This window comes from Schistocerca gregaria, chromosome 9 (assembly GCF_023897955.1).
Source record: "Schistocerca gregaria isolate iqSchGreg1 chromosome 9, iqSchGreg1.2, whole genome shotgun sequence".
In the NCBI taxonomy this organism is placed as follows: domain Eukaryota; kingdom Metazoa; phylum Arthropoda; class Insecta; order Orthoptera; family Acrididae; genus Schistocerca; species Schistocerca gregaria.
In genome coordinates this window covers 238,700,200-238,712,450 of record NC_064928.1, presented here as the reverse complement: position 1 = coordinate 238,712,450, position 12,251 = coordinate 238,700,200, and the positions used below count along the sequence as shown (strand labels likewise).

Genomic DNA, 12,251 nt, shown 5'->3' with positions numbered 1-12,251 from the left:
CGACCGAATAGTAGCGGATCCAGTCAAAGAAAACCATCGTAACGACCGAGAGAGCGGTGTGCTGACCACACGCCCCTCCTATCCGCATCCTCATCTGAGGATGACACGGCGGTCGGATGGTCCCGTTGGGCCACTCGTGGCCTGATGACAGAGTGCTGTCTCTAAAGCCGCCTACAATTGCGGAAGTGTTGTCGGAGCAGGATTTTGTGGCAGAACTGAGCTCTCGGTTATTATAAACGTTCCACGGAATTCATGTCGGGAGACCTGGCTGACCAACTCATTCGGTCGAACTGACCAGAACGTTCTTCAAACGAACTGCGAACAACTGTGGCCCGGTGACATGGCACACTGTAATACATAAAAATTCCTTAGTTGTTTCGTGACATTAACTCCACGAACGGCTGCAAATGGTCTTCAAAAAGCCGAACATAACCATCTGCAGCCAATGATCACTTCAGCTGGACCAGAGGACCCAGCAAATTGCATGTAAACAGAGCCTACACCATTATGGAGCGCCACCAGCTTGTTCAGTGCCTCGTTGACCTCTTGGTTTCGTGGGGTCTGCTCCACATCAGGACTCAACAACTGTAACCGGGACTCAAGTGACCAGGCGACGGTATGCTAGTCGCCAAGGTCCTACCGGTACGGTCCCTAGCCCAGGAGAGGCGCCCAGGCGATGTCGGGCTGTTAGCACAGGCATTCGCGACAGTCATCTGCTGCCATAACCCATTAATGCCAAATTTCGCCACACTGTCCTAACGGATACGTTCGTCTTACATCTCATACATAGATTTCTGCTCTTATTTCACGCAGTGTTGCTTCTCTGTTAACACTGACAGCTGTACGCCAATGCCGCTGCTGTCGGTCGTTAAGTGGAGTTCGTCGGCCACTGTCTTGTCCGTGGTGATGCTCCAAATTTGATATTCTGAGCACCTTCTTGACACTGAGGATCTCGGAACATTAAATTCCCTAACGATTTCTGAAATAGACTGCCACATGCGGCTAGCTCAAACTACCAGTCCGCATATAAAGTCTGTTAATTCCCGTTGTGCGTCTGAAACACTTTCACGTGAATCACCTGGGTATAAATGACAGCCCCGCCACTGCCCTTCGCTTTCATACTTGTGTGCACGATACTACCGCCATCTGCATATCTGCCTATCGCCATCCCGTAACTTTTTGTCACATCAGTATATATTATACACGAACTAATACTACTATTTCACCAGCTTTCTTATGGAGACATTAGAGATTTGCTGGAATCCTTGGTTTTCTCGTTAGTTACATTTTAATTAATGTGATATTTAACTTGGCCTTATTTGCTATTTTTCATTATTAAACACAATGAAACTTACGGTTAGGTATGGTAGTCTACTGTTTCACGTTCCCACTACATTTAACATTTGATTCTACAATACGGTGTTTTATTTGCCGCAACAGCATGAAGTGTAGCTCCGTATACCGATCCTGCCTTGGAGGCGGTTAAGTGGGAGATGAGTCTCAGAGCTGAATAGTGACAGATAGTGACGCGAGACGGGACGCGCACATAGTTTATGTATCAGCCGATAGAGGATAATATTGGATAGGGGGACTGTGATTTTAGTTTCGATTATGCCCACTAGAGTGCACTAAAGTATTAGAATGTTTTTCCATAAACTGTTCTAGTATTTTCATAAAGTGTTATTATGTCTTTTTGTGTAGGTAAAATGTTATAAATGTGTTTTATCAGTATGAATGACGCGTGAGTGTGGTTTAAGGTTAATATCAAGATAATTGTTTAACGAGTTATGTAGTAGGATTTAGTGTGGGAACCTTTCGAAGAAGTATGGATTTTTGTAGAATAGATTTGTAAACTAAGTTTATGGTAAAGGGAAAGTTAATCCAGGTATAAATAACAATAGTAAATAACTTTATGCATAAGTAAAACTTCAGCATATTAGATAATTACTGTTTTGCGATTGATTATTGATGAAAAGCGCGGTTTGGCGCGGGAGGATGTTGTTTTGCTATTGGCTGTTGAGTAAACTGACCAATGGTAAAGCAATATTCTTCGCGCGCCTTTCTCTGCTGGTAGAGGAGACTTAGAGTATTCTAGAGAAGAGTGGGAGCCCAGCCATAAAAAAAGTTCGGACGTGTGTAGTTCCGATTGAAACGATAAGTTGCCGGATCTAGCAGTGTTTCATACATCAAAAGTGTGGTGAAGTGACGGCATAATTATTCCGATGGGCGTGTAGAAATTTCGGAATTCTTAAGTGAATTTAGTGACGAGAAAAGACATCTATTCCGTGTGGCGTATTGAGCAGGTCGGTGCCTAAAAACTGTGACTGCATTAGGTACCGACAGACTTGATGGTTCAAATGGCTCTGAGCACTATGGGACTTAACACCTGAGGTCATCAGTCCACTACAACTTAGAACTACTTAAACCTAACTAACCTAAGGACATCACACACATCCATGCCCGAGGCAGGATTCGAACCTGCGACCGTAGTAGTCGCGCGGTTCCGGACTGCGCGCCTAGAACCGCGAGACCACCGCGGCCGGCGACAGACTTAATACACTCCTGGAAATGGAAAAAAGAACACATTGACACCGGTGTGTCAGACCCACCATACTTGCTCCGGACACTGCGAGAAGGCTGTACAAGCAATGATCACACGCACGGCACAGCGGACACACCAGGAACCGCGGTGTTGGCCGTCGAATGGCGCTAGCTGCGCAGCATTTGTGCACCGCCGCCGTCAGTGTCAGCCAGTGTCAGCATACGGAGCTCCATCGCAGTCTTTAACACTGGTAGCATGCCGCGACAGCGTGGACGTGAACCGTATGTGCAGTTGACGGACTTTGAGCGAGGGCGTATAGTGGGCATGCGGGAGGCCGGGTGGATGGACCGTCGAATTGCTCAACACGTGAGGCGTGAGGTCTCCACAGTACATCGATGTTGTCGCCAGTGGTCGGCGGAAGGTGCACGTGCCCGTCGACCTGGGACCGGACCGCAGCGACGCACGGATGCACGCCAAGACCGTAGGATCCTACGCAGTGCCGTAGGGGACCGTACCGCCACTTCCCAGCAAATTAGGGACACTGTTTCTCCTGGGGTATCGGCGAGGACCATTCGCAACCGTCTCCATGAAGCTGGGCAACGGTCCCGCACACCGTTAGGCCGTCTTCCGCTCACGCCCCAACATCGTGCAGCCCGCCTCCAGTGCTGTCGCGACAGGCGTGAATGGAGGGACGAATGGAGACGTGTCGTCTTCAGCCATGAGAGTCGCTTCTGCCTTGGTGCCAATGATGGTCGTATGCGTGTTTGGCGCCGTGCAGGTGAGCGCCACAATCAGGACTGCATACGACCGAGGCACACAGGGCCAACACCCGGCATCATGGTGTGGGGAACGATCTCCTACACTGGCCGTACACCTCTGGTGATCGTCGAGGGGACACTGAATAGTGCACGGTACATCCAAACCGTCATCGAACCCATCGTTCTACCATTCCTACACCGGCAAGGGAATTGCTGTTCCAACAGGACAATGCACGTCCGCATGTATCCCGTGCCACCCAACGTGCTCTAGAAGGTGTAAGTCAACTACCCTGGCTAGCAAGATCTCCGGATCTGTCCCCCATTGAGCATGTTTGGGACTGGATGAAGGGTCGTCTCACGCGGTCTGCACGTCCAGCACGAACGCTGGTCCAACTGAGGTGCCAGGTGGAACGGCATGGCAAGCAGTTCCACAGGACTACATCCAGCATCTCTACGATCGTCTCCATGGGAGAATAGCAGCCTGCATTGCTGCGAAAGGTGGATATACACTGTACTAGTGCCGACATTGTGCATGCACTGTTGCCTGTGTCTATGTGCCTGTGGTTCTGTCAGTGTGATCATGTGATGTATCTGACCCCAGGAATGTGTCAATAAAGTTTCCCCTTCGTGGGACAATGAATTCACGGTGTTCTTATTTCAATTTCCAGGAGTGTATTTGGCGAGCATTCTCAATCAAAACAATCAGTATTTTTGTAGTTATTAGGTTTTCGGGAAATGCAGCACCACAAACTTGCTAACGTGAGTGAAAGGGATTGTGAGCGACTGTGTTAACACTAGCACGGGCTTGGCAGTGATACTTGGTCACCTATAATTCGGAATGTATTAATTGAGGACAAAATTTCCAACTTTTCATTTCGTGTGAAAACTTTTTCCCGAAACTTAGATTAGTGACTTTAATTGTAGCCTCGTTCACGTCGAAGTACAGTAGGTTTCACTCGGCTTCATTACTGATGATCGCAGGTTCTAATCCTGCCTCGGGCATGGATGTGTGTGATGTCCTTAGATTAGTTAGGTTTAAGTAGTTCTAAGTTCTAGGGAACTGATGACCTCAGCAATTAAGTCCCATAGTGCTCAGAGCCATTTGAACCTACTGATGAAAGGAAATGAAATTTCGTGTGGCTATGGCCTCCCGTCGATAGACCGTTCGCCTGGTGCAGGTCTTTCGAGTTGACGCCACTTCGGCGACCTGCGCGTCGATGGGGATGAAATGTTGATGATTAGGACAACACAACACCCAGTCCCTGAGCGGAGAAAATCTCCAACCCAGCCAGGAATCGAACCCGGAACCTCAGGATTGACATTCTGTCACGCTGACCAATCAGCTACCGGGGCCGGACAACCTACTGATGATTTGCTGAGACAATCTTCACAGGTAGGTGCAGGTTCGTCGTAAAGGGATGGAAAGAACCGCGCCACCGCAAACATTCCAGCTAATAGCTAAATGTTATCACATGGATTACGATTACGAAAAAGTATTTCGACAGCTGGTTGTTTAAAAAGGCGTTCAGAAGTTATAAATTTTTGAGTTGTTAGGCATATTCAAATTTCCGTCTTCAGTATTTCTCATACCATTCTCCCTACCAGGTGGGTGTTTAGACGCATCTTCTCAACTCGTTTCTACGTTTCATTTGTCGTCTTTCACTATTTCTGTAAACTTATTAGTCTGCGTTTTACGTATTTTGTGACCGTCATATGATTTTGCGGCCTCGGACTCTGTGCCGCGCGGGCACCTGACATAATCGGCCCCCGTAACGGCCACGCGCCCGAAGGAAACCCGTCGCAGTGTCTCCGTGCTGCCTGCTGCCCTTTCTCTCGTCAGCCGGCTTCCTCGGTGGCGCTGTTTCTCCGCCAGCTGCAGAGGCTGAAGCGTCGTGTCGCGTAGGCAGTGGTCCGTACACGCCTGCAGCTACGAGGGGTGTTCGAAAAGTCCGAGATATGGCACAACCGGCGAGTATCGAGGTCATGTTTAGTTAATAGCATCTTTGGACAGAACGCACACCAATTTTCAGCCATATTGGTCTATTTCTTTGTGTTTGGCACTCTTGTGAATCAAAGAAGTCGAGTGAGTGTCAAAAAATGGACTAAATAGAATTTCGTGTGTCGATTAAACATTACTTTATGAGAGGCAACGCGCCTCAAGAGACTAAAGAAAAGCTTGATAAACATTACGGTCACTCTGCACCTCCGATTAGAACTGTTTATAAGTCGTTTTAAAATTTTCGGAGTGGCCATATGGGCACAAATGATACTGAACGTTCTGGATGCCCTGTGGAGGCTAGGACTCCAGAAATCATTGATAAAATCCACGATATGGTGATGGATGACAGAAGAGTTAAGGTGCGTCTGATTGTTAGTGCTGTGGGCATCTCGAATAAACGGGTACATAATATTTTGCATAAACATTTGGACATGAGAAAGTTACCCGCAAGATGGGTTCCGCGATTGCTCACGCCTTAGCAAAAACGGAATCGTGTGAAGTGTTGCAAGGATGGTTTGCAGCTGTTCAGGAAGAATCCTCAGGATTTTAAGCGTCGTTTCGTCACTGTCGATGAAACATGGATACATTACTATACTGAGGCCAAACAACAGTCTAAACAATGGGTTACCAAGGGAGAATCTGCACCAAAAAAGACGAAGACCGTTCCTTCGGCCGGGAAGATTATGGCGACAAGGCACAATCCTCATCGACTAAAAGAGTGAAACTATTACATATGTTTATTTATCCATCGTTATTGGACCGTCTTAAAACTGAGCTTCAAGAAAAACGCCTGCGATCCGACGGCAAAAAAGTCCTTTACCATCACAAAAATGCACCAGCACACACCTCAGCAGTATTGGTCGCAAAATTAATGGAAATAGGATTCCAGCTCGTTTCACGTCCTCCCTATTCTCCAGACTTGGGTCCCTCGGACTACTGTTTGGTCCCCGGTTTAAAGAAATGGCTGGCTGGACAAAGATTTTATTCAAACAAGGAGGTGATTGCAGCAACTAATAGCTATTTTGCAGACTTGGACAATTCCTATTATTCGGAAGGATCAACAAATTGGAGCAGCGTTGGCCGAAGTGTATAAGTCTAAAGGGAGACTATGTCTAAAAATAAAAAAGGTTTACCCCAGACATGTAAGTGGGTTTTATTTATGCACGGACTTTTCAAATGACCCTCGTATAAGCAGTACACCCCCAGCCGCGCCTCTCTCACACGCCTCGCTGCTCTGCTGCTCAGGCAGCCTGCGGCCCTCCACCTGGACATTACATACCAGTCAGTTGGTCATCACTACCTTGGTTTCCGTAGCTCCTACACACATTCTGATATACATAAGCCATTTCTACAAATTTAGTAAAACCGGGTGCACAAGATGGCAGGCAGTCAGTCAAGGAATATTTTACGGAATTGCTTTACAAAATTTATTTCAAACGCCCAGCCAAATCTTTCTCCCAAAGCAACTTCCTCTGTACCTACGTGACAAAAGTTACCTTCCTTTCAGAAACCAGGCAGTTCTGTCTAGTTAAAGATGCTGACGCCTTGAGCTCTATGCTGAAATTGCTAGTGAATTCACGCCATAAATTTTAGCCAATAGCGTGTGAGGGATATAGGTCACGTGTGTGGACACTGTAGAATTCAGCAGTGCAGAAAACAGTTGCTTCTGTCTCTTGTGATCCAGGCCTCTTGGGAGGGGTTCCATGAACGGCCACCAACATAAGTTAGCATGAACCGCCTCTCCATGCTCTGCCCACGTATTTAGTCGTTCGTCCTCCTAGACTCGCCTACACCTGGTAAGTTCCGATCCTATGCGCAAAATACGTTTTTTATTTTACCTGATTTTCTGTCCTGCCATTTAACGGCAGTCCTGCATGCTCACTCGCACGTCCTGCTCACTCGATCTCCTATATATTCCCCCTTCCCTGCCCACGTACACTACATTTCCCTTATTGCCGTCTTAAAATTTACTTGTTTTGACAAAACACAGCGGAGTTTACACAATGTCTCCTGACTAACATATTGTGCAGACACAGTTGAATTATGGTTCAAATGGCTCTGAGCACTATGGGACTTAACATCTATGGTCATCAGTCCCCTAGAACTTAGAACTACTTAAACCTAACTAACCTAAGGACAGCACACAACACCCAGCCATCACGAGGCAGAGAAAATCCCTGACCCCGCCGGGAATCGAACCCGGGAACCCGGGCGTGGGAAGCGAGAACGCTACCGCACGACCACGAGATATGGGCAGTTGAATTATGAAACAGCGGCTTCTTACGTGAAGAACTAAGGACAAGCAAGGTCAATTGCTTATGAAAAAGCATATCCTCGTTAAATATATATATTCATCAGCTATCGATGGCCTTAAAAATTACATTTATTTATCAAAAATGTCTGTACTTCGTGGAATAACTTTGTAGATTATGAAGTTTCGTATAATAACTAGATGGTAAAACACTCTCCCCTTTGTCTGTTATCATTTGCCAATGTCTCACTTTGATGCCTCAGACCATTTATGAAATACGAAGAATGTTGTGGATATTTCATTCTGGTCCATGATTGCAAATTAGAGTGCTAGGTAAGTCAAATTTTCTCAAGATTGTTGACAGATAGACACATCCACTCCCAAGTCTGAAGAAAAAAATTCAATGTGTAAGCTAAATTTCGTATGCAACAACATACTATGTAATAGAAGTCCGTAGAGGACTTGCCCGCGAAAGACAAAGGTTCCGAGTTTGAGTCTCGGTACGGCACACAGTTTCAATCTGCCAGTTTCATACCAGTGCACACTCCGCTGCATAGTGAAGATTTCATTCTGGAAACATCCCCCAGGCTGTGGGTAAGTCATGTCCCCGCAATATCCTTTCTTCCAGGAGTACTAGTTCTGCAAGGTTCGCAGGAGAGCTTCTGTGAAGTTGGGAAGGTAGGAGACGAGGTAGTGGCAGAAGTAAAGCTGTGAGTCGTGCTTGGACAGCTCAGTCGGCAGTCTGCTTTAAGCGGTCGTGCGACCCGGACGTCTGTTTACGTCCCTGCGGCGGAGCTTCGCGCGTACGCGGTTGTTTACTTCGTGTTAGCCTTCGCTAGTGCTTGCACTTTCGAACTAGAATGGCTCATTCGTACCAACAATCTACTATCAACATCATCTTTAGTAATGAACTTGTATCACTGTAGGCACTTGAAGTAGAACGATTTATACGTGAAGAAATTAAAATTGAACCACAAGATATGATTGGTATCCTCTATCAGAAGCAGATCTACTGATCATCGCCGCGCGGGATTGGCCGTGCGGTCTCAGGTGCTGCAGTAACGGACTGTGTGGCTGGTCCTGGCGAAGGTTCGAGTCCTCCCTCGGGCATGGGTGTGTGTGTGTTTGTCCTTAGGATAATTTAGGTTAAGTAGTGTGTAAGCTTAGGGACTGGTGACCTTAGCAGTTAAGTTCCACAAGATTTCACACACTTTTGGACATTTTGAACTGATCAACGACACGGTGTGTTATGGACTTAAATTTAAAAATTCTGACGGCCATGTCGGAACGGTAGCTATTGATCATGCGGGACTAGGTTTGAGACTGTAGGAGTATTTGAGCTACCATTTGAGGTTCCGGCTGAGATCGTGGTTAACGCGCTACAACCCTATGGTCGGGTACTTAGTCACATGTCAGAAAAATGGACAACGTTTACTACGTACCCCGTACTTAATGGTGTGCGACAAATACGGATCGAGCTACCAAAACATTTGCCGTCGTATCTCACTACTGAAGGCTGGAGAGCGATAGTTATTTGTGACGGCCCCCTAAAACTTGCTCTGGTTGTGGTCAGGAAGGCCACGCTCTCTCAGCGTGCCTCCTGTGAAGAATTGCACAGTTACCGACAGGTGAATCTGTAACAACACCTGTGGCGACGTCTCTCCCTCTCACAATGCAGATGTGTTCCGGAAGGACGCCCCACCGAACAGTGACAGCGCCGAGCAGCTGGAGAGACCAGTGAAAATGCCGACGACGGCGGACGACGACACGAGCAAGGAGACGGCAGCGACACCCCTCCCCCTCTCCCCCCCCCCCCCCCCTAGCAGCACCGACCGATACCACTAGTACAGAGATCGGATGAGCAATTGGTCATAGATAGTAGAATAGTCCCCAACGGCTGCCTTCGTTTCCGACTGCAGTGGTGACAGAGACATTCGCCCACTTTCGCATAAGGAAACTCGCAAGCGTAAGCAACCGTCTCCGAAACGGCCAAAGAAACCACGTCTAACCCCGTCGGACGGCAGGACGGCGATCAAGAAACGATCGAGGAAGATTGCCACGTTACAGAGGGTCCCGAGACTTCTCATCCAGAACACCGCCGTCTCGACAGTGGCATACGTCAAGAGCGACCTGAAAAACTTGGCAACGGACGGCAACCAGCAGTCCTCTGCCACCGCCAAGAATTAGAAGAGGAGCCGCAGAGAGACGGGGCTGGCGAACCCCGGCCGACGGAAAACTCGTCCCAGGGAGACTGGGCTGGTGACTGTGAAGGCGACCGGCCGACAGTCGCAACAGGCGACACGGCGGGGGCGGCGCCCCTCTAAAGTCCAACTTATAACCCAAGACGGGGCCACGTAGCGTGCCAGCACAACAGCAGGCGGCCTAAGCTCCCATGGCCGATATACACGCGACGGAACGAAGAGAAGCATATCGGCTTGCTTCTATCGATATCTATAATATACGGTCGCAGATTAAGATGTCCTTACTCAAAGACATGCTACAAGCAGTGGACATCGACATCGTCCTCTTACAATGAATTTCCTGTTATGTACTGGTGCGTATCATACATATCACACGCCTCCGAATCCGGAAACGGCATAGCAATACTTCTTAAAGAAGGCATCGCGGCAGAGGATGTAATGTACCTACTGTCGGCACGCGGATTAGCAATGACAGTAGTTGACGTACGACTCAGCAACATCGACCTACGCACCGACCGGTACAGACAGGATCCGAGAGCTTTCTCGCTTCTTCTTTCAACTAAAAAGTTGTATTTCTCGTGTGAAGCTAAAATTCATGTATTCCATGTATGAAGTGCTCAATCAGCATTTAATCCGTATAATCTCTGTAAACATACATTAGCGCAAACCATTTGAGATGAGAATAACTCGAGGTTTTACCGAGACCTTCTCACCTGAAATAAGTAGAAACAGGCCATTACTAACCAACGTGGTACTTAGACTGTATTACTCGTCCAAATACAGCATATCACTTCCCTCTATATATTACAAATTATTCTTAACCAGCCTCATAGTGTTACATTTTCTTTTTTTTAAATTTTTCTTTGACATTTGCATTGTATAAATTATATTCTCATCAACTAGGTAGTAACAAATTATATGGAACCAAAATGTTCTCGGGTTTCCAACGGCGTCAGTTGGTCAGAACTACACGAGCTTCCGGCCAAGCACTCCTTGGCCATTGTGAAGTGTTATGGTCATAACACTTGACAATGGCCAAGGAGAGCTTGGCCGAAAGCTCGTGTAGTTTTAACCAACTGACGCCGTTGGAAACCCGATAACATTTTATCCAATGTTATCGCCGCGAGACTCTGCATTCATACATTATATGGAACCATTTTAACAATTGCTAAGCATTCAATTCGCTGTAACCTCAGAGAAATCTTTATATATTATGGTCTTTATATTATTTTAAAAAAGCATTAACAACTGTATTCCAGTAAGACTTTAACAATGAGAACTCTTGCTATTAGATTCACAAGCATCCGACCCAACTTACATTTCAAGGCGGTGGGTTACTCTGTACTCTGAATGAAATAAATAATTAAATAAATTCTCGCTTCTTTGCACACGAAATTGCCCCGCTCTTCCAAGGACGACACGACCGATTAATCTTAGGCGGTGATTGTAACTGTGTACTTGCACCAAAAGACCAATTTCCTCGATGTACCCCGTGCCCAGAATTACGAATGCGGAGTCTGCATCTGGTTGACATCTGGTAGCCTGTCCATGGCTGCCGTCCTGGATACACCCACACAACGAGTAATTCCGCTAGCTGTCTCGATCGAATATCTGTCACACACTTTCTTAACGCTGACATCCTGGAAGCAGAGCTGCTGCCTACAGCCTATACCGACCATACAGCATTAATATATACAATCTCCGCCGGCCGCTGTGGAAGAGCGGTTCTAGGCGCTTCAGTCTGGAGCCGCGCGACTGCTACAGTCGCAGGTTCGAATCCTGCATCGGGCATGGATGTGTGTGATGTCCTTGGGTTAGTTAGGTTTAAGTAGTTCTAAGTCTAGGGTACTAATGACCTCAGATGTTAAGCCCCATAGTGCTCAGAGCCATTTGAACCATTTTGTACAATCTCCATCTGGTGGGCAGAAAGTGTGGCGTAGCCGCGGTCCTTGTAAAATGAACGTAGCCTACGTGCGGACCCCAGCTTGTCGAGACGTCATTGAAGATGTTTGGAGATCTTGCGAACGACGCCTTCGGCCGTATCCAACGACCCTAAGTTGGTGTGTGGGTTGTGCCATGCCCGCACTGCGCTGTGCAATGATGACATATGGTCGTGAGCAGGCGGGAATGCGCCGAATAAATGCCTTCTCCGGAGCGGCAAGAGGCAGTACAACGAGCAAAGGCCAAAATTATATCCATCATGTCACGGCACCTCGAAGGTACTGTGGCGCGGACACTCGATCAGGTTGAAGGAGAACGCCCGTCAGTGTATCACATCATCAACGAAAACAAAAGACGACTAAGTGCATTAGTACATGGTGGGGACACGGATGATGGCAGAAACCTAACATCACAACAAGGAATAGGCAACGCCTTTCTAGAACACTACACTCAACTTAACACCGCAGTGGACACGAATATGGCGGCCATTAACGATGTTACGCATATGATTTTCGGCACCATTGATCCAGGTGCAGAAGCACAACTGATGGAGAAGATT

At 47.3% G+C, this 12,251-nt stretch overlaps 1 protein-coding gene across 1 annotated transcript in view; it reads left to right on the top strand.

Annotated features, from left to right (window-relative positions):
• Positions 1 to 12,251, top strand: part of LOC126291536 (protein PRRC2A-like) — a 695,341-nt gene that overhangs the window by 319,685 nt on the left and 363,405 nt on the right. The gene's annotated exons all lie outside the window — the stretch shown is intronic.